The 23,890-nt window shown below is 44.7% G+C and overlaps 1 long non-coding RNA gene across 1 annotated transcript in view; it reads left to right on the top strand.

The window, feature by feature from the left end:
- LOC140210284 (uncharacterized) overlaps positions 1-11,041 on the top strand; it is a 31,403-nt gene extending 20,362 nt beyond the window's left edge. The window contains exon 3 of the long non-coding RNA XR_011889200.1: positions 9,895-11,041. This is a non-coding gene — a long non-coding RNA (uncharacterized lncRNA). The remainder of the gene's footprint in view (positions 1-9,894) is intronic.
- Positions 11,042-23,890: the final 12,849 nt, after the last annotated feature.

The raw sequence follows: 23,890 nt of genomic DNA on the forward strand, positions 1-23,890 counted from the left end.
CTGTGCGTCTATGGTCGGTTCCCATGACCAGACCTCCAACTCCCACCAACTTGTGGGAGGCACACTGCTCTTCCAGGGTCTCGTCATCTCGTGATCTCGTGGTGTCTGTCGTGCCTTAGCGAACCTGTTCTTTTTATCCCCCTGCTGGGGTATCGCCTGTCCATCAAACTTCAAACAGTTCAGGTTCAAAGCAACCGGTCTGTCAATATTCTGAAGTGTGTTTCTTTCTTGTTAATCTCTCTCTTCTCTCTTATTAGCATTTTGAATGTTTCTCCATTGTCTCTCTTATCTCTCTCATCAGCATCAATCTTCTGATAGCTTGGTTTGTCGTCACAGTAGCATCCCTTGTTTTGCAACCTTGGGTCATTCCGTGCAGCCAATATTTTTATTTTCCAATCTGCAACAGATTTACCTCATACTTTGTGAAAATCATCTTCAATGGACTGTCCTTCAATAGGTTTCAATAGGTAGGTACATTTATTGTCAGAGAAATATATACAATATATATCCTGAAACTCTTTATCTTTGCAAACATCTATGAAAACAGAGGAGTACCCCAAAGAATGAGTGACAGTTAAATATTAGAACCCCAAAACCCCCCCACCCCAGCACACTCCTCCCACACACAAGCAGCAACGAGGCAACGACCCCTTCCCACCCCCACCAGCAAAAAGCATCAGCACCCTCCACCGAGCACAGTAGCGTGCAGCAAGCATCAATAAAGACACAGACTTGCAGTATCCCAAAGACTACATGTTCACTCGGTAATTCGACATACCACAGGCTCTTTCTCTTCCTAATAAGAGAAAAAGGGGTGTCCCTGTTTCACAGCGAGAGGGAAGACATCACAAACAACTTACTGATTTACGATGTTAAAAGTCTGTTGTGTTGTTTTTTCTGGGCTCTGCACCCAGAGAATCAGCCCCAGGAAGGCTCGGGTCTCCAGACACACAACACCCGGTAGCTAACCCGTTGCTCCCGATGTTCCGTGTTCTCCCGTGACGCCTCGTTCAGGGACACCGGCTCAGAATCAGCACATCTCCAGAGCTCTGAAAATCCAGAACCCTGAAGGCGCTCTACTCTTCCAGGCCGCGTCCTTGGGATATCAAAAAGTGGCCGATCGTGAGACCCTGACAGCGGGTCCCAATTCCACAAAGAACCAAAGTCTTGTAGTGTAACTGAGTGTAACTGAGTGCCAAACTGAGCAGTATCGCAGTAGCAAGGGGTCCAGTCAACCGGTCTTTCTCCCCACCCCCACCCATGATCCAAACCTTCCTCTCCCAACCACACAGAAGAATGTAGCCTTTATCCTAACCAAAGATTCCTGGAATGGAAGCTCAAAGTCCTGACCTTCAGGCTTGCTCTACATGGGCAGAATAGCACTGCAAATCTGTGGACCACGCAAGGCATTTCACCACGTCTCTGCAGACAGACAACAACTAGAGACTGTTGAGTATCTGTAATTGGTATATAAATGTCACATGTACTGCGAGGTACTGATAAAACTTCGTTTTGCATGCCGTCCATATAGATTAGGGGTTCCCAACCTGGGGTTCTTGGATCTCTTGCTTAATGGTATTGGTTCCTGGCATTAAAGAGTTTGGGAGCCCCTGATATAGATAGCTTCATCACATCAGTGTGCCGAGGTAGTACAGGGGAAAAGTAATAACAGAATGCAGGATAAAGTGTTACAGTTACAGAGAAAGTGCAGTGCAGACAGACAATAAGTCGCAAGGACATGATGAGGTAGATTGTGAAGTCAAGGCTCCATCTTAATGTACCAGGGAATAATTCGCTTGCCTTTTAACAGTGGGAGAGGAGCTGTCCATGACGCTAGTGTGACGTGCTTTCAGGCCTTTGCATCTTCTGCTCTTGAGAGGAGAGAGGTTGTCTGGGGTGGGGGCGGTCTCTGATTATGCTGGCTGCTCTGCTGAGGCAGTGAGAAGTGAGTAGAATCCATGGACTGGTTTCTGTGATACGCTGAGCTGCGTCCACATCTCCCTGCAGTCATGGGCAGAGCAGCTGCCGTAACAAGCCAAGATGCAAGTGAGTGCTTTCTCTCTGACGCATGGAGAAAAATTGGTGAGGGTCAAAAGGGACTTGCTGAATTTCATTAGCATCCTGAGAGAGGAAAGGCATCGATGGGATTTCTTAGCCATGTCGTCTATGGGCTTGGACCAGGACCTTCAAGGTCTCAGTAGAGCCTGAAGGGCCTTGTGTTCTCCAGCATTGAGACAAAGCCATTTCAGTGGTGCTGGATGCCTTGGTGCTTGCTCATATTCGATTGTGAGAGCTGGGCATTGGGGAACTAATTGCTACCACATAGACGTTGGCATGGATGATGATACACAATGGTCTTCCACCAAACAGAAACACAAGGGGCAGCAGGTGCTGGGATCTGGATTGAGAAAACAAGCAGCACCACAGGTACGCAGTGGGTCGAGCAGCTTCTGTAGAGGGAAATTTCAGATCTAGACCATTCAGCTGGATAGATTCTACCTGATCCACAAATTCCTCCAGTAGCTCATGGTGAAAGCAGTCATAATGTGTTTACGTCAAATGTGGTGAGATTATTTCTGTTACCTGCTCTTATCCTTCTCTGGCCTCCCCTCTGCTGCCTTCCAACTTTTCCTTTGCCCACCCTCATCTTTCCATTGCCTCTTCTTCCCAATATCTGCTGCTATTTCCACCCTTCTTCTCCCCACCCATTGCCACCTTACACTCCCAGATCCTCATTGCCCTCTTCTCTGGCTGTCATTGCCTTTCATAGAATATAAGAGCATAAGACATAGGAGCAGAATTAGACCATTTGGCCCACGACCATGGCATGCTTGTTGGTGCCAGACAGGGTGGTTTGAGTATCTCAAAAACTGCTAATCTCCTGGATTTTCATGCACAACAGTTTTAGAACTTTCAGTGAATAATCAAGAAACAAGCAACACCCAGCAAGCAGCGGTTCTGTGGGAGAGAGTGCCTTGTTAGTGAGAGAGGTCAGACGAGAATGGCCAGAGTTGTTTAAGCTGATAGTAAAGTGACAGTAACTCAAGTAACCATATGTTACAACAGTGCTGTGCAGAAGAGCATCTCTGAAGTGGATGGGCTGCAGCAGCAGAAGATGATGAACTTACAGTCAGTGACCACTTTATTAAGTACAGGAGCTACCAAATACAGTGGCCACTGAGTGTATTTGCCCCATGTACATTGAGACATGCAATGGAATTCATCATTTTGCATCATATCGTCAGATGGATTGTGAGATCAAAAGTACATCTTTATTACATGAGAAGACTTTTCAGGAGTCTTATAACAAATGGGTCAGAGACTGTCTTTGAGCCTATCCTTGTATTCTTGAGCTGTTACATCTTCTGCTCGAAAGGAGGGGTGGGGGAGAAGAGAGAATGACCCTGGTGGGAGGATTCCCTGGTTATATTGGTGGCTTTAAAGGCCTAGAGGCTTATTGGTCTCTGTAAATTGCCCCTAGCGGATAGGTGAGGGGTAGAATATTGGGGGAAGTTTAGGTGAATAGTGGGAAGGTCTGTTAATGCCGCACAGGGTTTAAACAGGAGTTGCAGGGGGATGGGAACCAGAGTGCCAGAACAGTTAGTAGAAAGCTTGTGGAGGCAGATGTTGGTAAGACCCCAGACAAAGTGAGGAATCAAAAGGTTGAGCATGGTGCGGCTAGTGTCCTGAACTTTATATATTTCAAAGCAAGGATATTGTAGGAAAGGCGTATGATAGTGCTGAAGATGAGGTAGCTAGTTTATAAACAGAGGCAATGTGTAGTGAAGAGAGGCTGATGCTAGGGCAAAATTGCAGTCAATAGGATGAGTTGCAATGTAAAATGTGGCCAAAATCGAAAAGGGTGAATACAGGACTGAAGGTGTTATATTTGAATGCATGCAGTGTATGCAATAAGGTAGATGAACTTATAGCACAATTGCAGATTAGCATGTTCGATGTTGTAGGCTGAATCATGGCTGAAAGAAGATTATAGCTGGGAGCTCAATGTCCAAGGATACACATTATATTGAGAGAACAGGCAGGAAGGCAGAGGGGTGGCGTTGCTCTGTTAGTAAAAAAAAAATGAAATCAAAAGGTGGTACCTCAAAAAGGCAGCATCCACCAATATGAAACCCTATCACCCAGGACATGCCCTCTTCTCATTATTACCATCAGAGAGGAGATACAGGAGCCTGAAGATACACACACAACTTTTTTAGGAGCAGCTTCTTCCCCCTCTGCCATCAGATTTCAAAACAGTCTATGAATCCATGAGCACGACTGTCATGTGGGGGGTGGGGGTGGGGGCGACAGTTGTCTTATTTACCGGTCAAAGACGCTTCCACCATGTTGGTCGTTGATTCGCCCATTTAAAAGGTGAAGCCACTCCTTCCTATCATTTGGCTTGTGCACTGTGGCACTGGTCACAGGTTCTGGGTGCCTCAGAGCTATAGGAATAGCACGTGCAAGAGACATGGTCTCTTTCCTTTGTCTCCAGACTGCTTCAGACTGAAGTCATGACTATTGGTGAAGGACCATTGTAAAAGAGTATTGCAGACATCGATGCCACCCCCCCCCACCCCCGCATTTGTTTAAAAAAAAACATAGAAAACCTACAGCAAAATACAGGCCCTTCGGCCCACAAAGCTGTGCCGAACATGTCCTTACCTTAGAAATTACCTAGGCTTACCCATAGCCCTCTATTTTTCTAAGCTCCATATACCTATCCAGGAGTCTCTTAAAAGACCCTATCGATTCTGCCTCCACCACTGTTGCTGGCAGCCCATTCCACACACTCACCACTCTCTGAGTAAAAAAACTTACACCTGACATCTCCTCTGTACCTGCTCCCCAGCACCTTAAAACTATGCCCTCTCGCGTTAGCCCATCCCGCCCTGGGAAACAGCCTCCGACTACCCACACGATCAATGCCTCTCATCATCTTGTACACCTCTATCATTTCACCTCTCATTCTCCCTCGCTCCAAGGAGAAAAGGCCGAGTTCACTCAACCTATTCTCACAAGGCATGCTCCCCAATCCAGGCAACATCCTTGTAAATCTCGTCTGCAACATTTCTATGGTTTCCACGTCCTTCCTGTAGTGAGGCGACCAGAATTGAGCACAGTACTCCAAGTGGGGTCTGATCAGGGTCCTATATAGCTGCAACATTACCTCTCGGCTCCTAAATACAATTCCAAGATTGATGAAGGCCAATACACCGTATGCCTTCTTAACCACAGAGTCAACTGCGTAGCAGCTTTGAGTGTCCTATGGACTCGGACCCCAAGATCCCTCTGATTGTAGGCTGTATCTCAAGTAATGATGAGTTTGAGTACAGAGAGGAAATTAAGAACATGGTGGTATGGTGCAAAGACAATAACCTATCACTCAACATCAGCAAGACGAAGGAATTGGTTGTTGACTTCAGAAGGACTAGCGGACCGCATGATCCCATTTACATCGGTGGTGCGCAAGTGGAACAGGTCAAAGGCTTTAAGTTCCTCGAGATCAATATCACAAGTGACCTGACTTGGTCCAACCAAGCAGAGTTCGCTGCCAAGAAGCCCACCAGCACCTTTACTTCCTGAGAAAGCTAAAGAAATTTGGCCTGTTCCCTGAAACCCTCACTAATTTTTATAGATGCACCATAGAAAGCATTCTTCTAGGGTGCATCACAACGAGGTATGGAAGTTGTCCTGTCCAAGATCGGAAGAAGCTGCAGAAGATTGTGAACACAGCCCAGCACATCACACAAACCAATCTTCCGTCCTTGGACTCACTTTACACCGCATGCTGTCAGAGCAGTGCTGCCAGGATAATCAAGGACACGACCCACCCAGCCAACACACTTTTCATCCCTCTTCCCTCCGGGAGAAGGCTCAGGAGCTTGAAGACTTGTATGGCCAGATTTGGGAACAGCTTCTTTCCAACTGTGTTAAGACTGCTGAACGGATCCTGACCCAGATCTGGGCCATACCCTCTAAATATCCAGACCTGCTTCTCAGTTTTTTTACACTACCTTACTTTCCCTTTTCTATTTTCTATTTACGGTTTATAATTTAAATTTTTAATATTTACTATCGATTTGTACTCCAGGGAGTGCAAAACGCAGAATCAAATATCGCTGTGATGATTGTACGTTCTAGTATCAATTGTTTGGCGACAAAAAAGTATAAGGTATCCTCCACACTGCCAAGAGTCTTACCATTAATGCTATATACTGCCATCAAATTTGACCTACCAAAATGAACCATCTCACACTTATCTGGGTTGAACTCCATCTGCCACTTCTCAGCCCAGTCTTGCATGCTATGAATGTCCCACTGTAACCTCCGACAGCCCTTCACACTATCCACAACACCCCCAACTTTTGTGTCATCAGCAAATTTACTAACCCATTCTTGCACTTCCTCATCCAGGTCATTTATAAAAATCACGAAAAGTAGGGGTCCCAGAACAGATCCCTAAGGCACACCACTGGTGACCGACCTCCATGCAGAATATGACCCATCTACAACCACTCTTTGCCTTCTGTGGGCAAGCCTGTTCTGGATTCACAAAGCAATTGTCCCTTGAATCCCACACCTCCTTATTTTCTCAATAAGCCTTGCATGTGGTACCTTATCAAATGCCTTGCTAAAATCCATATACACTACATCTACGGCTCTACCTTCATTAATATGTTTAGTCACATCCTCCAAAAATTCAATCAGGTTTGTAAGGTATGACCTGCCTTTGACAAAGCCATGCTGACTATTACTGATCATATTATCCCTCTCAAAATGTTCATAAATCCTGCCTCTCAGGATCTTCTCCATCAACTTACCAACCACTGAAGTAATACTCACTGGTCTGTAATTTTCTGGGCTATCTCTACTCCCTTTCTTGAATAAGGGAGCAGCATCCGCAACTCTCCAATCCTCCAGAACCTCTCCCGTCCTCACTGGTGATGCAAAGATCATCGCCAGAGGCTCAGCAATCTCTTCCTTTACTTCCCACAGTAGCCTGGGGTACATCTCGCCTGGTCCCGGTGACTTATCCAACTTGATGCTTTCCAAAAGATCCAGCACATTCTCTTCCTTAATATCTACATGCTCAAGCTTTTCAGCCTGCTGCAAGTCATCCCTACAATTGCCAAGATCCTTTTCTGCAGTAAATACTGAAGCAAAGTATTCATTAAGTACCTCTGCTATCTCCTCTGGTTCCATACACAGTTTTCCACTGTCACACTTGATTGACCCCATTCTCTCATGTTTTATCCTCTTGCTCTTCACATACTTGTAGAAAGTCTTGGGGTTTTCCTTAATCCTGTCCACCAAGGCCTTCTCATGGCCCCTTCTGGCTCTCCTAATTTCATTCTAAAGCTCCTTCCTGCTAGCCTTGTCTTCTAGATCTCTATCATTACCTAGGTTTTTGAACCTTTTATAAGCTCTTCTTTTCTTCTTGACTCGACTTACAACAGCCTTTGTACACCACAGTTCCCGTGCCCTACCATCATTTCCCTGTCTCATTGGAACGTACCTATGCGAACACCACACAAATATCCCCTGAACATATGCCACATTTCTTCCATACATTTTCCTAAGACCATCTGTTTCCAATTTATGCTTCCAAGTTCCTGCCTGATAGCTTCATATTTCCCCTTACTCCAATTAAACATTTCCCTAAGTTGTCTGTTCCTATCCCTCGCAAATGTTATGGTAAAGGAAATAGAATTGCAATCACTTTCTCCAAAATGCTCTCCTACTGAGAGACCTGACATCTGACCAGGTTCATTTACCATACCAGATCAAGTACTGCCTCTCCTCTTGTAGGTGTATCTACATATTGTATCAAGAAACCATCCTGAACACACCTAACAAACTCCACCCCATCTAAACCCCTCACTCTAGGGAGATGCCAATCGATATTTGGGAAATTAAAATTTTCCACCACAACAACCCTGTTATTGTTACTCCTTTCCAGAATCTGTCTCCCTATCTGATCCTTGATGCCCCTGTTACTATTGGATGGGCTATAAAAAAACACCCAGTAGAGTTATTGACTCCTTCCTATTCCTAACTTCCACCCACAGAGACTCCGTAGATAACCCTAAATACTTAGTTAAGTATTTATTTGTAGCATGTGTAGTTCTTTTCAGTTTTATAACTTGGGGAGATTTAATGGAGTACCTGTTAAGTTAAAGGGTACTCTTTTTGTGTAGCTTAGGGAAGCTTTGGTGAGCACTTATTCAACTAAATGCCTGGTTTAGTGTTTCACCGTTCATTTATAAATAAATAGTTAATGTGTCCATTTGCAATCGCTGTATTTGGTTTCACTGGCTGGATCCCCGAACCTGCCTACACATTACAACTACCTCAATGTTTTTGCTCTGCTTTGCACGACTTATTTATTTCTTATTGTAATTTGTTCCGTGCTTTGCACCTTGGTCTCAGAGAGACGTTGTTTCATTTAGCTGTATACATGTGTACGGTTGAATAACAATTAAACTTGATCATTTGAAAATATAAGTATATCGAGGTAGCACAAGGGGAAAAGCAATAACAGAATGTAGAATATGGTTAAAGACAATGTGTAACGAAGGCAGAAAGGAAGGTGAAGTGTTACGACTAGGTAGATTGTGAGAACAAGACATGCAAGTTCCATTCAAGAGTCCTATAACATCATGGGCCGAAGGGCCTGTACTGTGCTGTAATTTGCTGTATTAACATAGAACATTACAGAGCACTATGGTCCTTTTGCCCACGATGTTGTGCTGACCTTTTAATCTACTCTAACGTCAATCTAACCCTTCCCTCCCAAATCACCTCTCCGTTTTTCTATTATCTGTGTGTCTGTCTTAAGAGTTCGTTAAATGTCTCTAATGTATCTGCCTCTACTACCATCAGGCAGGGCGTTCCATGCACGCAACCACCACTCTCTGTGTAAAGAATGTAGCTCTGATATTCCTCCAATCATCTTAAAATTATGCCCCCTCATTTTAACCATTTCTGCCCTGGAAAAAAAGACATTCTAACTTTACCTCTTAGCCTCTTGTACACATCTATCAAGTCCCCTCTCATCCTCCTTTGCTCCAAAGAGAAAAGCCCTAGTTCACACAACCTACCTTCCTAAGACATGCCCCACCCCACCAGTCCAGGCAGCATCTTGGCAAATCTCCTCTGCACCCTCTCCAAAGTTTCCACATCCTTCCTATGATGAGGTGACCAGAACTGTGTTAGTGGGATAGAAACGGTCCTCGAGCCTGTTGGTACATGTTTTCAAGGTTTTTTGCCTTGACGGGAGAGGGGAGAAGGGTGTGTGTTTGAGGTGGGGGGGGGTCTTTGATACTGTATGTGATTAATAAATCAGAATTTGAACCTGCAGGTCGGGCAGATCTCTCTGGAGAGAATAAAGAATTGACATGCCAGGCCGAGACCCTTCATCAGGACTCCCCGATGAAGGGTTTTGGCTCGAAACATTGACTCTTTATTCCTCTCCATAGATGCTGCCTGACCTGCTGAGGCACTCCAGCATTTCAGGGTGCCACAGTGGCGTAGCTGTTAGTGCGAGTTTGAACATCAATTCCAGCGCCACAAGGAGTTTGTACGTTCTCCCTGGGACCACGTGGGTTTCCTCCCACAGACAAAGTCGTATCAGTGAGTAGCTCACGTAAACTGTCTTGTGATTAGGCAAGTGTTAAAAGGTAGGTTGCTGGGTGGTGTGGCTCATTTTTGTTGGAAGGGCCCATTCTGTGCTGTTTTTATTTTCTAAACAAATAAATAAATAAATAGCTTTTTGTATGTTACTCTCGATTTTCAGCATCTGCAGAATCTCTTGTGTATAGGAATCTGTCTGAATCCTTTGTTCTGACCTCTGCTGTTTCACTTCTGCCACACCCCTCCCCCCTGCAGTCTCCATCGATGGCATCCAGGAGCTGTGGCCGGGTCACCAGTCAGAGTGCATGCAGCGGTGTGCCATGGAGATGCCCACTGCTTTACCATCTTCTTTAAGGGCCAGAGAAGAACATGAACCTGGTGGTCACTGTTGCCAAGGAGGCCTGGCACTGGACCTACGGGCTCACCAAACTCGAGAGACTCCGGAATGAATAAGACAGAGAGAGAGCAGCTGGACCAGTATACTTTACGGAATGTTATATGGGGGGGGGGGGCGCGAGCCAGAGTGGGAGGGTGTCTTCTCTGCAGTGGCCCCCCTGTCTACCCTACCCTGTGAAGGAGATCAAAAGCAGTAGGCACATGAGAATCACCTCCCCTTCAAGTTGTGTTTCCTGGCATAAGATCATAGTGCAGTGGTTGTCAACCCCTTTTCTATTTGTGACCCACTTGTGACTTCCATTTATCTCTGTGGCCCTCACCCTCCATAGTCCCATAGTGCTTAAGTGCTAAAGATTTTTTGGTGTTACTCTAATATAAGGTCAACATTTATGTGGTAATAGGTTATAGGAATTATTATATGTTAAAAATAATGTTTACAGATAAGTGTATTTGAAAAATAAATCTATTTCAAAGATCTGAAAGGATACTCTTCCAACCTTTCAGCCAGCAATGAGAAAGCGCTTAATATTGTTACTTTGGGTACTTAATGAAATCCTTGTGACTGACATAAACTACCGAGTTTTTGAATATCTTGTTGCAACTTAGTTAAAGATAATCAAAGGTCAACTCTTTTTACAACATCAAAACAGTTAAGAGCTTTTGATAGCAGGTGAAGAGCTTGACTAAAACCACATTCAATGAGATAAGGGCTGGGAATCCAATTAAAATCAATTTTGTTTTCTCCCAGAGCTCTGGAAACTCATTTTGAATATCACTAGTTATCCAGAAATTTTGCTTGCTGTGTTTGAATTTTGCTTGAGCTGTTTTATCACTCTGCAGCTCAATAAGACGTTCTTGCAATGTGATGTCAACATCATTCACATTCACCCCAAATGGATCCACCACCCAATCTGGAACATGCATCTCCAGCTGAAATTCCATATCAGACTGCAGTTGTTTCAAATGATCAAGATATACGATCAGATCATCATCTCGCAATTCTAGTTTACAAGTGGCCAGTGAAGGAAATTGCAGCAACTCGAGACGTTCAATATTGCTGCTGAAAAGTTTGAGTTTTCTAAAGAAAGCAGTAATAATAGCCTCTTTGCATGATGTGAGATTGCAGATATTTCCTTGTAACTGTTTAATAAATTCAGTTTTTCAAATCTGACAAGTAAAGTATGTTAAACTTAGCAGCGACAATTTGTTCCCCAAGCTGCTTATCACCTAGAAATGCTATAAGACTATCCCAAAGTGCAACAAAGCGTCAAGGGCAATTACCTTTTGATAACCATTGGACCTTTGTATACATCAGTAGTCATTCAAAATCTTCTTCGTTTTCCTCAAAAAGTTGTTGAGAAAGATGATCTTGAAGTGCATTTGATTTGATGAAGTTGACAGACATTATTCCAGCAAGGATGTTGTGCAAACTTCCTTTTAACATTTCTGCAACCAAATACTGATGCTGGGCGACACGGAGTATACAAATAATGTCAGGCACAGTAGTTTTGTTCAAATGAGGAATGGATCCTCTTTATCTTCCTACCAATGAAGCTGCAGCACCACCAGCTGCACAATCCATTATATATTCCAGCGGAATATTGCTTTCCAAGCAATAGCTCTAGACTTCTTCAAAAAATTCCACCTTTGGTATTTGTCATAAACCTTTGGGAAAAAGCACTTCCTCACTGCTATAATCTCACACTGGTATAATACCAGTTTTGAATATATATGTAAAAATAAAACTGGATTTTAGTCAGTTCTTAGATAGGTGTCATAAGTATATTTTTAAATATTATACATGCAAATTATAAATGGCAATAAAAACTTTATACTCACCAAAAAGAAGCTTCCTTTCAAAATATGATAAGTATCAGGGATCTTACGGAAGATGTAGTGGTAGGTAGTGATGCAGTGGTAGACTTCATGCGTTCTTTCCTCTCTGCAGTTGAGCCATTTCTGGCGGATGATCGTACTCCACCAACTGCAGCCTTCATGTCATGTTTTACAAGTATTATAATAAGCATGGGTCAATGAAAGACAAACAGAGCCAGCCTCCTGCTGCATATTCACTGACTGGCCTTATTGCAGACAGCCCTGCCCAATCCACAGTTTGTACATGATACTCATAATCATTTTAATGAGATTACTACAACACAGGCCATGCCAGCCTTTCCATATTAATCCCCCTCAAATAAAGGTTTTGATAAGGAAACTCTGGCAACTTCCAACAGTCTTTCAGCTGGAATTAGGTGCAGATGATTCCTTATTAACATGTAATTATCTATAACAAAGTAATCATAATCACTAGCTGGTGGAGCATGTTGCAGGGTATCCTGGTAAGTCATTCATGCCTTCTTGCTGTATTGTCAGTGATTTGTGGGTGGATGTGGAGTGGGGTTCAGTAGGCCACCCTGCAGGGTGTGAATGGTGTCCATGGTCAAGCAGGAGCAGAGATAATGACTGCCTCATGTGCATTATCTAGCATGTTTTCCCTTTCACTCATTCAGGGTTCTGATTAAATTACATAAATGAATTTGTTTTTAATTTATATATATATATATATTTAGTAATATTTATTCAAAACAGTGAACTAGTCAGAGTGCTCCGTGCCCCCCAGTTTCTTGTGGCGCCAATGAAATCTGACATAGGCATTGGGGGGGTGTCATATGACCCACACTGAGAACCACTAGTCTACATAAATGTTAGTTAGAGTCCAAATTAATTGGTGGGAAGAAGATTCCTTCTCCATCAGTCTAGTGTTGAGCAGAGTTGCCCACTCTCCTCTACCTTGCTGTCTGTTTGCAGAGAATCCTTTGCCATTTCCACTGGGAAGGACTTGGGCAGAAGAGATATGGGGGGGGTGAGGGGGTCACTCAGATCAAAGCCTCTCAGTAATTTGATGATAGCAGCATCCTCTGCTTGGATTCATAATTGATCTGCAAATTGATTAGCATCTCAGGGGCCAGAGTCAATCGCAGGATGAGGACTTTGGTTATGGCACATTATTATCAAATCATTCCAACTGAATGTGCTCGAGACTTTGTCTAGAGGAGCTAGGATGTGCAGCAAAAATCAGCAGGAGCGGATAGGTGAGATCTAACAGAAGTAGGGATCGCTCTCAACAGTGGGCAAGAAGTTGGTCATGAGGTGCCAGGTGCTCTTAGTGTTGTTGTACGTGGCAAATGTGTAGGTCACACCCTGATCCTGCACTGTGGCAGTCTCTCAAACCATTTTCTGTTGTATCCGAGGATCCCAGATGGAGCACACCCAGCAAATTGTGATGAAGAGGGAAAGCTTGCCGAACAGCACTCTCATCATCTGGCCATCTTTTAATGGGGTTTATCAAAACCAATATACACAAGTGCCGAGTGCCACGATAAATGTATAAATTGGATGACGCTATGAACGTAAAGAAAGCCACGTACTGTTTTGTATTCTCCCCCTCCCACTTTCAAATCTCTTACTAGCTCTTCTTTCAGTTAGTCCTGACGAAGGGTCTCGGCCCGAAACGTTCACTGTACCTCTTCCTAGAGATGCTGCCTGGCCTGCTGTGTTCACCAGCATTTTTTGTGTGTGTTGCTTCAATTTCCAGCATCTGCAGATTTCCTCGTGTTACTGTTTTGTACTCCCTGGACATACTTTTGTTACAAAGAGATTATATTTGAAAAAAATGCATTAAAGAGCAAAAACACAGTAGTATTTGCTGCAAAAAAAAAGTAAAGGAAGAATGCAGAAACAATTCCTGTTAGTGAGCATGTTACTGTTCAGCAGTATTTGCACCCAGCCTTCTGCTGTCTATGGAGACATGCGACACTGCAGATACTGCAGTTTGGACTAAAATTAAAATAAGCTGCTGGAGTCACAGTGGGTCAAGTAACATCTGTGGAAGGAAATGGGTAGTCGATGCTTTGAGTCGAGACCCTTCACCGGGACAGGATGGTGTCTGTTCATTTGTAGACTATATTTAAAACCATACACAAAGCTAGAATAATCTTTTGAAATTAGGGTAAGTTTTCTGGAATTAATGTTATCAGAAATCCCTCATTTATAATATCACCTCTCTCAATGGCGAGCAAGGTCTGCTGTCTCTGAGTCAGGGGAACTCAAATAATTGACGCTGCAGACTGTAACATCGAAACAGTGAGCTGTTGGCCTCTGCTCTCGCTGTGGCAGGAGCCATATCTCTCTCTCCCTCGTTAATGAGAGAGAGAGCGAGCCCGTCTGACATGTCAGAGTGTTGGGATGGAAATTAGATTTTGATAGACTCTAGATGACGGCCCCTGGGGGATTTCTACCGCTTGCATGATGGGTGGTGGTGCGGAGGGCTGGTGTTACTGCTGCTTGTGTGTGGGAGGGGGAGGCAGGGCTGTGGGGCTCTACCATTTTCCTGTCATTCATTCTTTGGGGTTTTGTTCTCTCTGTTTTGTGGATGTCTGCGAAGAGTAAGGATATCACGTTGTATACTGTATACATTCTCTGACATTTGAATTGAAACATTGAGCCATTCTATATGAACATAAAAATGATAAAACAAAAAAAAGTTGGACTGTGTACCAGCTAATCACTGCCATGTTGAAATGATTATGAAAAGCAGTTCAGTGACCAGAATACTAAATAGCCCTCACATGAACAAGATCTCTGATATCATTTCTGAAAGCAACTATCACCTCTATGCCTCTGCTGCTCCTGATACTGTCGAGTACAGGAAAAAATGTCACCTGCTGCTCAAGGGAATCAAACCACTCAAATTCATCAGCTTTACAATAATTAATATTTCCATCTTCACCATCCCAACATCGATATTTGTCAGAACCAAACAATTCTAATAGTGATTCAATGATGTGATTAGTAAAGCTGTTATTCACTGATCCTGTGACCTGGGTTCAATATTGCCTCTCATATGTAGGTGAGTGATAGAATGTGGGGTGGGAATTAGGGAGCATAAGTTTTATGGGAAGGTGGGTAGAATAATACTGGATTAGTACATGGATGTTTGATGGAGCTTAGGCCTGATTGACCAGATGGCTTGTTGCTGTGCTATAAGATGCCACAGTGTCCAATAAATTGGCCCTGCTAATACATCAGATGCTGGAAACCCTGCAACACACACAAAATGCTGGAGGAACTCAGCAGGTCAGGCAGCATCTGTCGAAATGAATGAACAGTTGATGTTTTGGGCCGAGACCCTTCTGGCCTGAAAAGGAGGTGGGGAAGAAGGCAGAATACAAAGTTGGGGGGTGGGGAAGGAGAACAGTCAGAAGGTGATAGGTGAAGCCAGGTGGGTTGGAAAGATAAAGGGCTGGAAAAGAAGGAATCTGATAGGAGAGAAGGGTGGGCCATTGGAGAAAGGGAAGGGGAAGGGACCCAGGGAGAGGTGATAGACAGGTGAGAAGAGGTAAAAGGCCAGAGTGGGGAATAGAAGAAGATTGAAGAGGAGGGAATATTTTCTAACCGGAAGGAGAAATTGATATTTATGCAATCAGGTTGGACGCTACCCAGGCAGAATATAAGGCGTTGCTCCTCCATCCTAAGGGTGGCTTCATCTTGGCACAAGAAGAGGCCATGGATTGACATGTTGGAATGGAAATTAAAATGTTTTGCCACTGGGAAGTTTTGCTTATGGTGGATAGAGCAGAGGTGCTTGATGAAGCAATCCCCCGATTTACAAAGGGTGTCACCAATGTTGAGGTGGCCGCATTGGGAGCACTGGACACAGTAGATGGCCCCGGCAGATTTGCAGGTGAAGTGTTGCCTCCCCTGGAAGGATGTTTGGAGCCTTGAATGGAGGTGAGAGAGGAGGTGAATGGGCAGGTGTGGCATCTCAGGCTGTTTGCAGGGATAATTGCTGGGAGGGACAAATTGACAAGGGTATCACAGAGAGAGCGATCCCTGCGGAAAGTGGGGGAGAGGGTGGGGAGGTAAAGAAATGTCTAGTGATAAGGTCACTTTGGAGATGGCGGAAGTTGCTGAGGATGATTTGTTGAATGTTCTGCAATAAATTAGTCATCTACTATCTTCACAAGTAATACAATATGGAAACCAGTCCTTAGATCCAACACATCAATGCTGACCAAGTGGCCTTCTTGCTTGTACTTGGTTCCAATCTCTCTAATCATTTCCTATCCACAAACCTGTTCAAATGTTGTATTTGTACCTGCCTCTACAGCTTTGTCTGGCGGCTTATGTATACCCACCACCCTCAGTGTGCAAAACTTACTCCTCAGGTTCCTTTTAAGTCTTTCCCCTCTCACTTTAAATCTGTGCTTAGTTTTTGACAACTCTACTGTGGGAAAACGACTGCAACCAGCCACCCTGCCGATGCTCCTCACAATCATGTAGCTCGGTCGATAAGGTCACCCTTGTGCTTCCATTATTCCAGGGAAATCAGTCCCAGCCTATCCAGTCATTCCACATAACTCCAGCCCTCCAATCCTGGCAATACTTTTGTGAATCCTTTCTGCACCCACTCTAGAGAACTCTTATCCTTCTTCTAGTATTGTGACAATACTCACACAATACTCTTAGTGAAGTCTCACCAATGTATTGAACAGCTGTAAAATCACAGTGCAACTCAACACCTCGTCCAATGAAGACAACCATGTCATACATCTTCTTCATCAGTTGGTCCATCTGTCTCACTGCTTTCAGGGAACAACGTACTTGTTCTACAGAACTCTGCAGGACCCTGTCATTCACTGGTTTCACTTCCTGAAATGCATCACTTCACACATGACTGAGTTGATCTCCATCTGCCATTCCTTTGCCCAGTTTCCCAGTTGCCCTCTTCATTGTCCGCTATACCACCAATGTCGGTGTCATCCACAAACATACCTATCATGTCACTTACATTCTCACGACTAACAAGGAATCCAGCTCCAATTCCCGTGGCACACCACTGATCATTGACCAATCTGAGAAACAACCACCAACGAACATCCTCTGACTCCTTCTACCAAGCCAAATTTGCATCCAATTGGCCAGCTCACCACAGATTCCATCTGCTCTCACATTCAGCACCACTCCACCAAACTCATGAGACAAGATTGCCAACACATAAAACCATGCTATCTTTATCAGTCCTTAGTCACCCATTATTCTTCCAGTACCTTGCATGTGGCAAAGGAAAACTCCCTGCCTGGGTCTATCAATTTCTTCTCTTGTTTCCCACAACACCTTAGAATGCACTCAGTAAATTCTGGAAAATTATCCACTTTTATGGATGGATATACTTCAGGGCATTATTGTTCCCTTCCCTGAATTCCTTAGCTTTCACTGCAGGGTAGCGTAATTCACCACCACTGTCACTGAGTTGGGGTTTCACTTTAAGTCTGATGTGATGATGTAATTACATAAAAGTTTTACCATGCGTTGCATTCAGTGTTTGGAGTGCAATAAATGAGTTGTTATGGCTTTTCTTATACATACCTCGTAAAATGCCTCCACCATTTTTATTTGTGAAACCTACATTGGTGACCCCAATGCTCCAAGGTGACTCCAGAGTTATTGACCATGTTGGCCAATGCAGTCACTTTGAAACTACCAGAGTTTTGGGAACACATTGCCGTTGCTTGGTTTGTACAGGCTGAGGCTTAATTTGCGCTGCGAGAAATCACTGCTGACGACACCAAATCTTTCTATGTGGTAGCATCTCTCGGCAACTCCACGGCTGCGAGTGTGGTGATATTCTACTAGAACACCCGCCTAAACCCGATATATACCGACCACTGAAAACTCACCTTTTACAGACTTCTGGACTAATGGAGTCAGAGTGCGATGAACGGTTGCTCTGCTTGCCCGGCCTCGGTGATGTTAAGCCATTGGAGCTGATGGACCATACACTGTATCTCCTGGAAATCACCATCCTCATTTTATTTTTAAAGAACTCTTCATGCAGCGGATGCCTCATCAAGTTCGCATAGCCTTCACTAATGCACCCATGAGGGACTATAGGAAGCTTGCTAAAATGGCTGAAAGTCTACAATCAGCCAGGTAGCGGTGCAACATTCGTCCTCCTTTCCCGATCTCAATAAACCTGGTCAGCAAGGCCCCCAACGTAAGGATGTTCACAGCTGCAAAAAGACGATGATGGGCCTGTGCTTGTACCATGCTCACTTTTGTGTGAACTGACCACCTTCCAGCTTCGACAGTGCCAGCCCATCGGGATATCAAAGGAATGTGAATTATGTGGGTTCCCGCTGCCAGGGTCGTCCACTGTTCTTTTCAGGGCGACACCTCCTTTGTGACACGGATACTCATGTGAGTGTGCTGCCAGCTTCGCCTATTGATGAGAAGGCAAGGAGTGATGAAACCTCGCTGGATGGTGCCAATAGAAGCAGGACCCAGACTTATGAGACATGATGTGTGATGCTGTGCTTCACTGGGCAATGTTACAGATGGGACTTAGTCCTGGCTAAAGTGGCTCAATGCGGATTTCCTGTGTCCCCAAGGACTGTTAGTCAATTTTAAGAACTGCGAACTTGTGGATGTCAAGGACGTTGGGTCATTACCTTGCTCCCCCAGTAAGTTCCCACAACGACTCTGCCAAGTGCATACACCACTGCACGTGAGTTTACTCGACGGCTGGGCAAATATGCCAAAGCTCACCAAGCCCACACTCTCCACTATAGTCACAAAACATGGGGTCAAGTATGACATTTCTACAGCTGGCCCACCAGTCCATGCCTGCATGCGTAGACTGGATCCAGAAAAGCTGGCAGCTGCAAAGGCTGAACTTGCCATCGTGCATTGTATGTCGGTCAAATAGCCCCTGGGCTTGTCTCCTCCACACGGTCCCTAAGACCAATGGTGGTGGTCGTCCATCTGGTGTTTGCCATGCCTTAAAGAGGCCACCATCCCCGATCCCGCACATCCAAGTCTTTGGCAAGTTTAACCAGAAAGTCAATTTTTTCCAAAGTCGATCTAGTTAGGGGCTACCATCAGGTTCCTGTGTGCTTGGTGGACTTCCCCAAAACAGCTGTGATAACCCCGTTTGGCCTCTTTGAGTATCTACACATGTCATTCGGGCTGGAAAATACAGCACAGACCTTCTGATGGATGCTGTATTAAAATACTTAGATTTTCTTTTTGTTAACCTGGATGACATACTTGTCGCCAGTGCATTCAAATCTGTACACACATCTCATCTCTACACACTTTTCGAGTGCTTAAGCCAACACGGGTTGATTATTAGCCCTGCTAGGGGCCAGTATGGGTTGTCAACATTGACTGTCTCAGCCATCACATCTCCGTAGAAGGTGCGAAACCCCTCCCATCAAAAGTAGCTGGGTTTATCGATTTCCCACACTACTAAAAAACTACAGGAGTTTTTAGGCATGGTGAACTTCTATCACCACTTCATTTCATGAGCTACCAAACTTATCTTTCACCTGTAAGATGTGCTTAAAGACAATACCTCTAATCACATACTCGACTGGTCAGTAGACATAACCAGGGCATTTGATGATATCAAACAAGCTCTTTCCAACACTCCCCAATGCACCCATAGCCATTACTATTGATGCGTCAGACTATGCTGTGGGTGCCGTGCATGATCAGTTGGTCAGCAGTGTGTGGCAGCCAATCGCCGCCTTCTGCCAGCAGCTCTGTCCCTCCAAAAGGAAGCACAGTACGTTTGACTTTGAGCTTCGCAGTCTCTATCTGGCTGTCAGCCATTTTTGTTTTCTCCTAGGTCACCGTTTCACAGCGTTCATTGACCACAAACCCAAAGTGTTCGTGATTGCCAAAAGATTGGTCTGAATGGCAGCAACGTTCACTGGCCTGCATATCAGAGTTCACAATGGATATATAACACATCAAGGGGAAAAATAATGTCATGGCTGACTGCCTCTTCTGGTCAGCTGTTGAGGCCGTACACATAGGGTTTGACTATGCTGGCATGGCAGCTGGCCAAGCTACTGACCAGAGGTCCAGACAGTCACAGGCTTGTGGTTGACAGACATCAAGTTTGGGGAAGCTGTGATTTCTCCCTTGTGTTATGTCTCAACTGATTGCCCTTGCCCCAAAGTGCCTGCAGACTGGAGACGGCCTATTTTTGACTCCATACATGGCCTCTCGCACCTGGGCTAGAAGGGCTCACAGAAACTGGTTGCACTAAAGTTTATATGGCAAGGCCTTAGAAAGGACGTGTGTGATTGGACTGCAGTGTGTTTGGAGTGGAGTGCCAGTGGGCAAAAATTAACTGTCATGTTCAGAAGCCATTGGTGCCCTTTGAGGTCCCTGAGTGAAGACGTGATCATGTCAATGTGGACCTTGTTGGTCCTCTTCCCCGCTCCTGCTGTTTCATGGACCTCGTTACCATGATGGACCGTACCACCAGGTGACGAGGGGTCATTTCCCTAGCATTGACGATGGCCGCAGACTTTGCTTGGGCATCCATCAGCATCTGGGTTTCTTGGTTTGGCACCCCATCTGATTTTCCCGTGGGTTGCAATGGCCCAGGACCTCAGCATAAGGCTACATCACACCATGGTGTATCACCCACGGTCCAATGCCCTGTGCAAGTGGTTTCATTGCTCCTTAAAGGCTGCTCTGAGGGCTTCCCTGACGGATGAGTGTTGGCATGATCATCTCCGGTTGGTCCTGCTACAAAAGAGGACCTGCATTCGTCCGTGGCAGAGTTGGTATACTGGCAGCCATTGCAAGTGCCAGCTCATTTTATTGCTGATGCCACAACAGCCTTGCCAGTCTCTCAATAGTGTTCCACGCTCCTCAGTAAATTCAATTCCTTTTCACCTATTCTTACCTCTCATCGTGGCGTACAGCACACTTGGGTTCCTGTTGACCTACATTCCACCTTGTTTGTTTTCATCTGCCATGATGCACCCCAACATCCCCTTAGGTCCCCTAGCGTTGGCCCATTCCTGGAATGGGGAGAAAAGATTTTATCACTGCTAAGAGGGGTAAGCCTGAATGTATTTCGGAAAATTGCCTTAAAACTGGCTCACTAAGATTTGAAGGATTCTGCTACCTTGCCCCTGGCATCACGACATGACCATGAGCATGTTAGTGCACCTCCCGATGAGCCAGAGGCCACTGCTGTAACTCCACCCCTGGAACATAGGACCTGAGCTGGGCAGCTTGTTTGAACTCTGGACAGGCTCACAATGCCAGTTTTCTGAATTCTGAGGGGGGCCTATGTAGGGTAATGTAATTGGTGGAAATGTACATAATTCACAACCACTGACATTGAGTTGGGGTTCACTTAAGAGGCTGGTCTGACTGGTGACCAGTTTTTACTGGGCTTTGTGCTCCATATTTTGAGTACAATAAATGACTTGCTATGGCTTTTCTTAAACATAAAATGGCTCTGCTGCTTTTACTTGGGTGACGAAAAACCAAGTTATCAGAAGATTGATGCTAATGAGAGAGAGATAAGTGAAACAATGGAGAAACATTCAAAATGCAAATAAGAGAGAAGAGAGAGATTAACCAGAAAGAAACACATTTCAGAATATTGACAGTCCAGTTGCTTTGAAACTGAACTGTTTGAAGTTTGATGGACAGGCGCTACCCCAGCAGGGGGATAAAAAGAACAGGTTCGCTAAGGCACGACACACACCACGAGATCACAAGATAACGAGACCCTGGAAGAGCGGTGTGCCCCCACAAGTTGGTGGGAGTTGGAGGTCTGGTTCGAGGGAACCGACCATAGACTGACAGGGTGAAAAGGGACGATTGGCGGGAACCTGGTGTGTGTGTCCACCCTTGCCTGGGTGCCGGGTTCACCATGGAAGAACGGTTGTGTCCGGAACGGAAGGGTCACAGTCGGTGACCAGAGAAGACATAAAAGGGTTCGCCCGAATGCTAACTGCGAAGAACATCAAAGGTCTGTTTGAATCAAAATTTGCATTCTCTCTCTCTCTCCAACGGCACAACAGCAATTACTGTGAACTGTACTAAGCTGAACTGAACTCTGAATCACTTAAGACTGATCATTTTACCCCTAGACTGCGACAGAGCTTGGTTGATTCCTATTACCCTAGTTCTGTGTACATGTGTGTTTTATCATTGCTAACGTGTTGCATTTATATCCTTACGATTAGAGTACTGTGTTACTTATTTCTTTAATAAAACTTTATTAGTTTCTGTTAAACCAGACTCCAACACATGGTCCATTTCTGCTGGTTTGGGAACCCAGTTATGGGGTATGTAACACTTGCGAAAGCTTACCCTACAGCTCATTCGTCTGTAAATACAGATGAGAAGAATTCATTTAGGACCTCACTCATCTCCAGTGGTTCCACATATGGACAGCCACAAGATCCTTGAGGGGACCTATTCTCTCCCTAGTTACTCTTTTGCTCTTAGTATTATTTTTAGAATCTCTTAGAATCCTCTTAAATCTTACCTGTCATGGACTTCAAATATCCACAGTTTGTTTTCCTAATTTCCTTCTTGTTGTACTTCTACATCCCTTATGTTCCTCAAGAGATTTGCTTGATCCCAGCTTTCAATACTGGGCACATGCCTCCTTTTTGTTCTTGACCACAGCCTCAATATCCCTTCTCAGCCTTGCCATTTACCCTAATAGGAACACATTAGCCTTGAACTCTCCCCATCTAATTTTTCAATGCTCCCACTTTCATCTAGGAGTTGTGTTTATAGTGGTTGCCATGGCTCATCCATAACCTCCTCAATGAATGTATGTCACAGATTGATCCTTGGTAAGTCAATGCTGTAAGACCCACTACAGGTACAATGTTATCTTCCTCCAATAAATTTTCACCCTGTTCATCTTCAGCCCCAATGAGAGACCCTCAGGTCAAATACAAAATACTAGAGGAGCTTAGCAGGTCAGGCAGCAGCTATGGAAATGAATATGAATACCTATGAAACAGACAATGTTTCAGAATGAGACCTTTCACCAGGAGAGTAAAGGAAGAGGGATGAAGCCAGAATAAGCAGTTGGGGGAGAACACAAGCTAGAAGGTGACTGGTGAAGCCAGGTGAGGGGCAAGGTAGGATGAAGTGAGAAGCTGAGAGGTAATTAGTAGAAAAGTCAAAGGTCTGAAGAAAAAAGAATCTGATAAGAAGATGGGATCTGAGGAGAGTGGACCATTGGAAAAAGGGAAGGAGGAGGAACACCAGGGTGAGGTGATATGCAGGCGAGGAGCAAAGTAGAATTAAGAGGGGAGCCAGAATGGGGAATGGAAGAAGAAGGGAGGAGGAGGCGAAATTACCAGGTTAGAAACGTCAGTGTTCATGCCATCCGTTTAGAGGCTACCCAGATGGAATATGAGGTGTTACTCCTCCAACCTGAGAGCGGCCTCTTCATGGCAGTACAGGAGGCCATGGACTGATATGTTGTAATGGAAATGCAGGATTAGAATTAAAATGGCTGGCCACATGGAGATCTCGTTTGTTGTGAATGGAGTGAAAATGCTCCACAAAGCGGTTCCCAATCTGGTCAAATCCCACCAATGTAGACAGCCCACAATGGAAGCCCCGGTTACATCACACGATGCCAGCAGATTTGCAGGTAAAGTGCTACCTCTCCTGGAAGGACTGTTTGGAACTCTGAATGGAGATGAGGGAGGAAGTGAATGGGCAGGTAAACCACTTCTTCGTCTTGTAGAGATAAGTACCGAGAGGGAGATTAGTGGGGAGGGATGAATGGACAAGGAATTCATGGAGAAAGGGGAAAGTGGAGTGATGTAAAGGTATGTTTGGTGGTAAGATCCCATTGAAAATGGCAGATGTTGTGGAAAATGATATGCTGGATGCAGAGGCTCATGGGATGGTAGGAAAGAACAAGAGGAATTCTATCTCTATTAAGGCAATAAAAAGATGGGATGAGAGCAGATGTCTGGTATTGTGAATTAATACTTCATCA

Source organism: Mobula birostris, chromosome 15 (genome assembly GCF_030028105.1).
Source record: "Mobula birostris isolate sMobBir1 chromosome 15, sMobBir1.hap1, whole genome shotgun sequence".
Taxonomy (NCBI): domain Eukaryota; kingdom Metazoa; phylum Chordata; class Chondrichthyes; order Myliobatiformes; family Myliobatidae; genus Mobula; species Mobula birostris.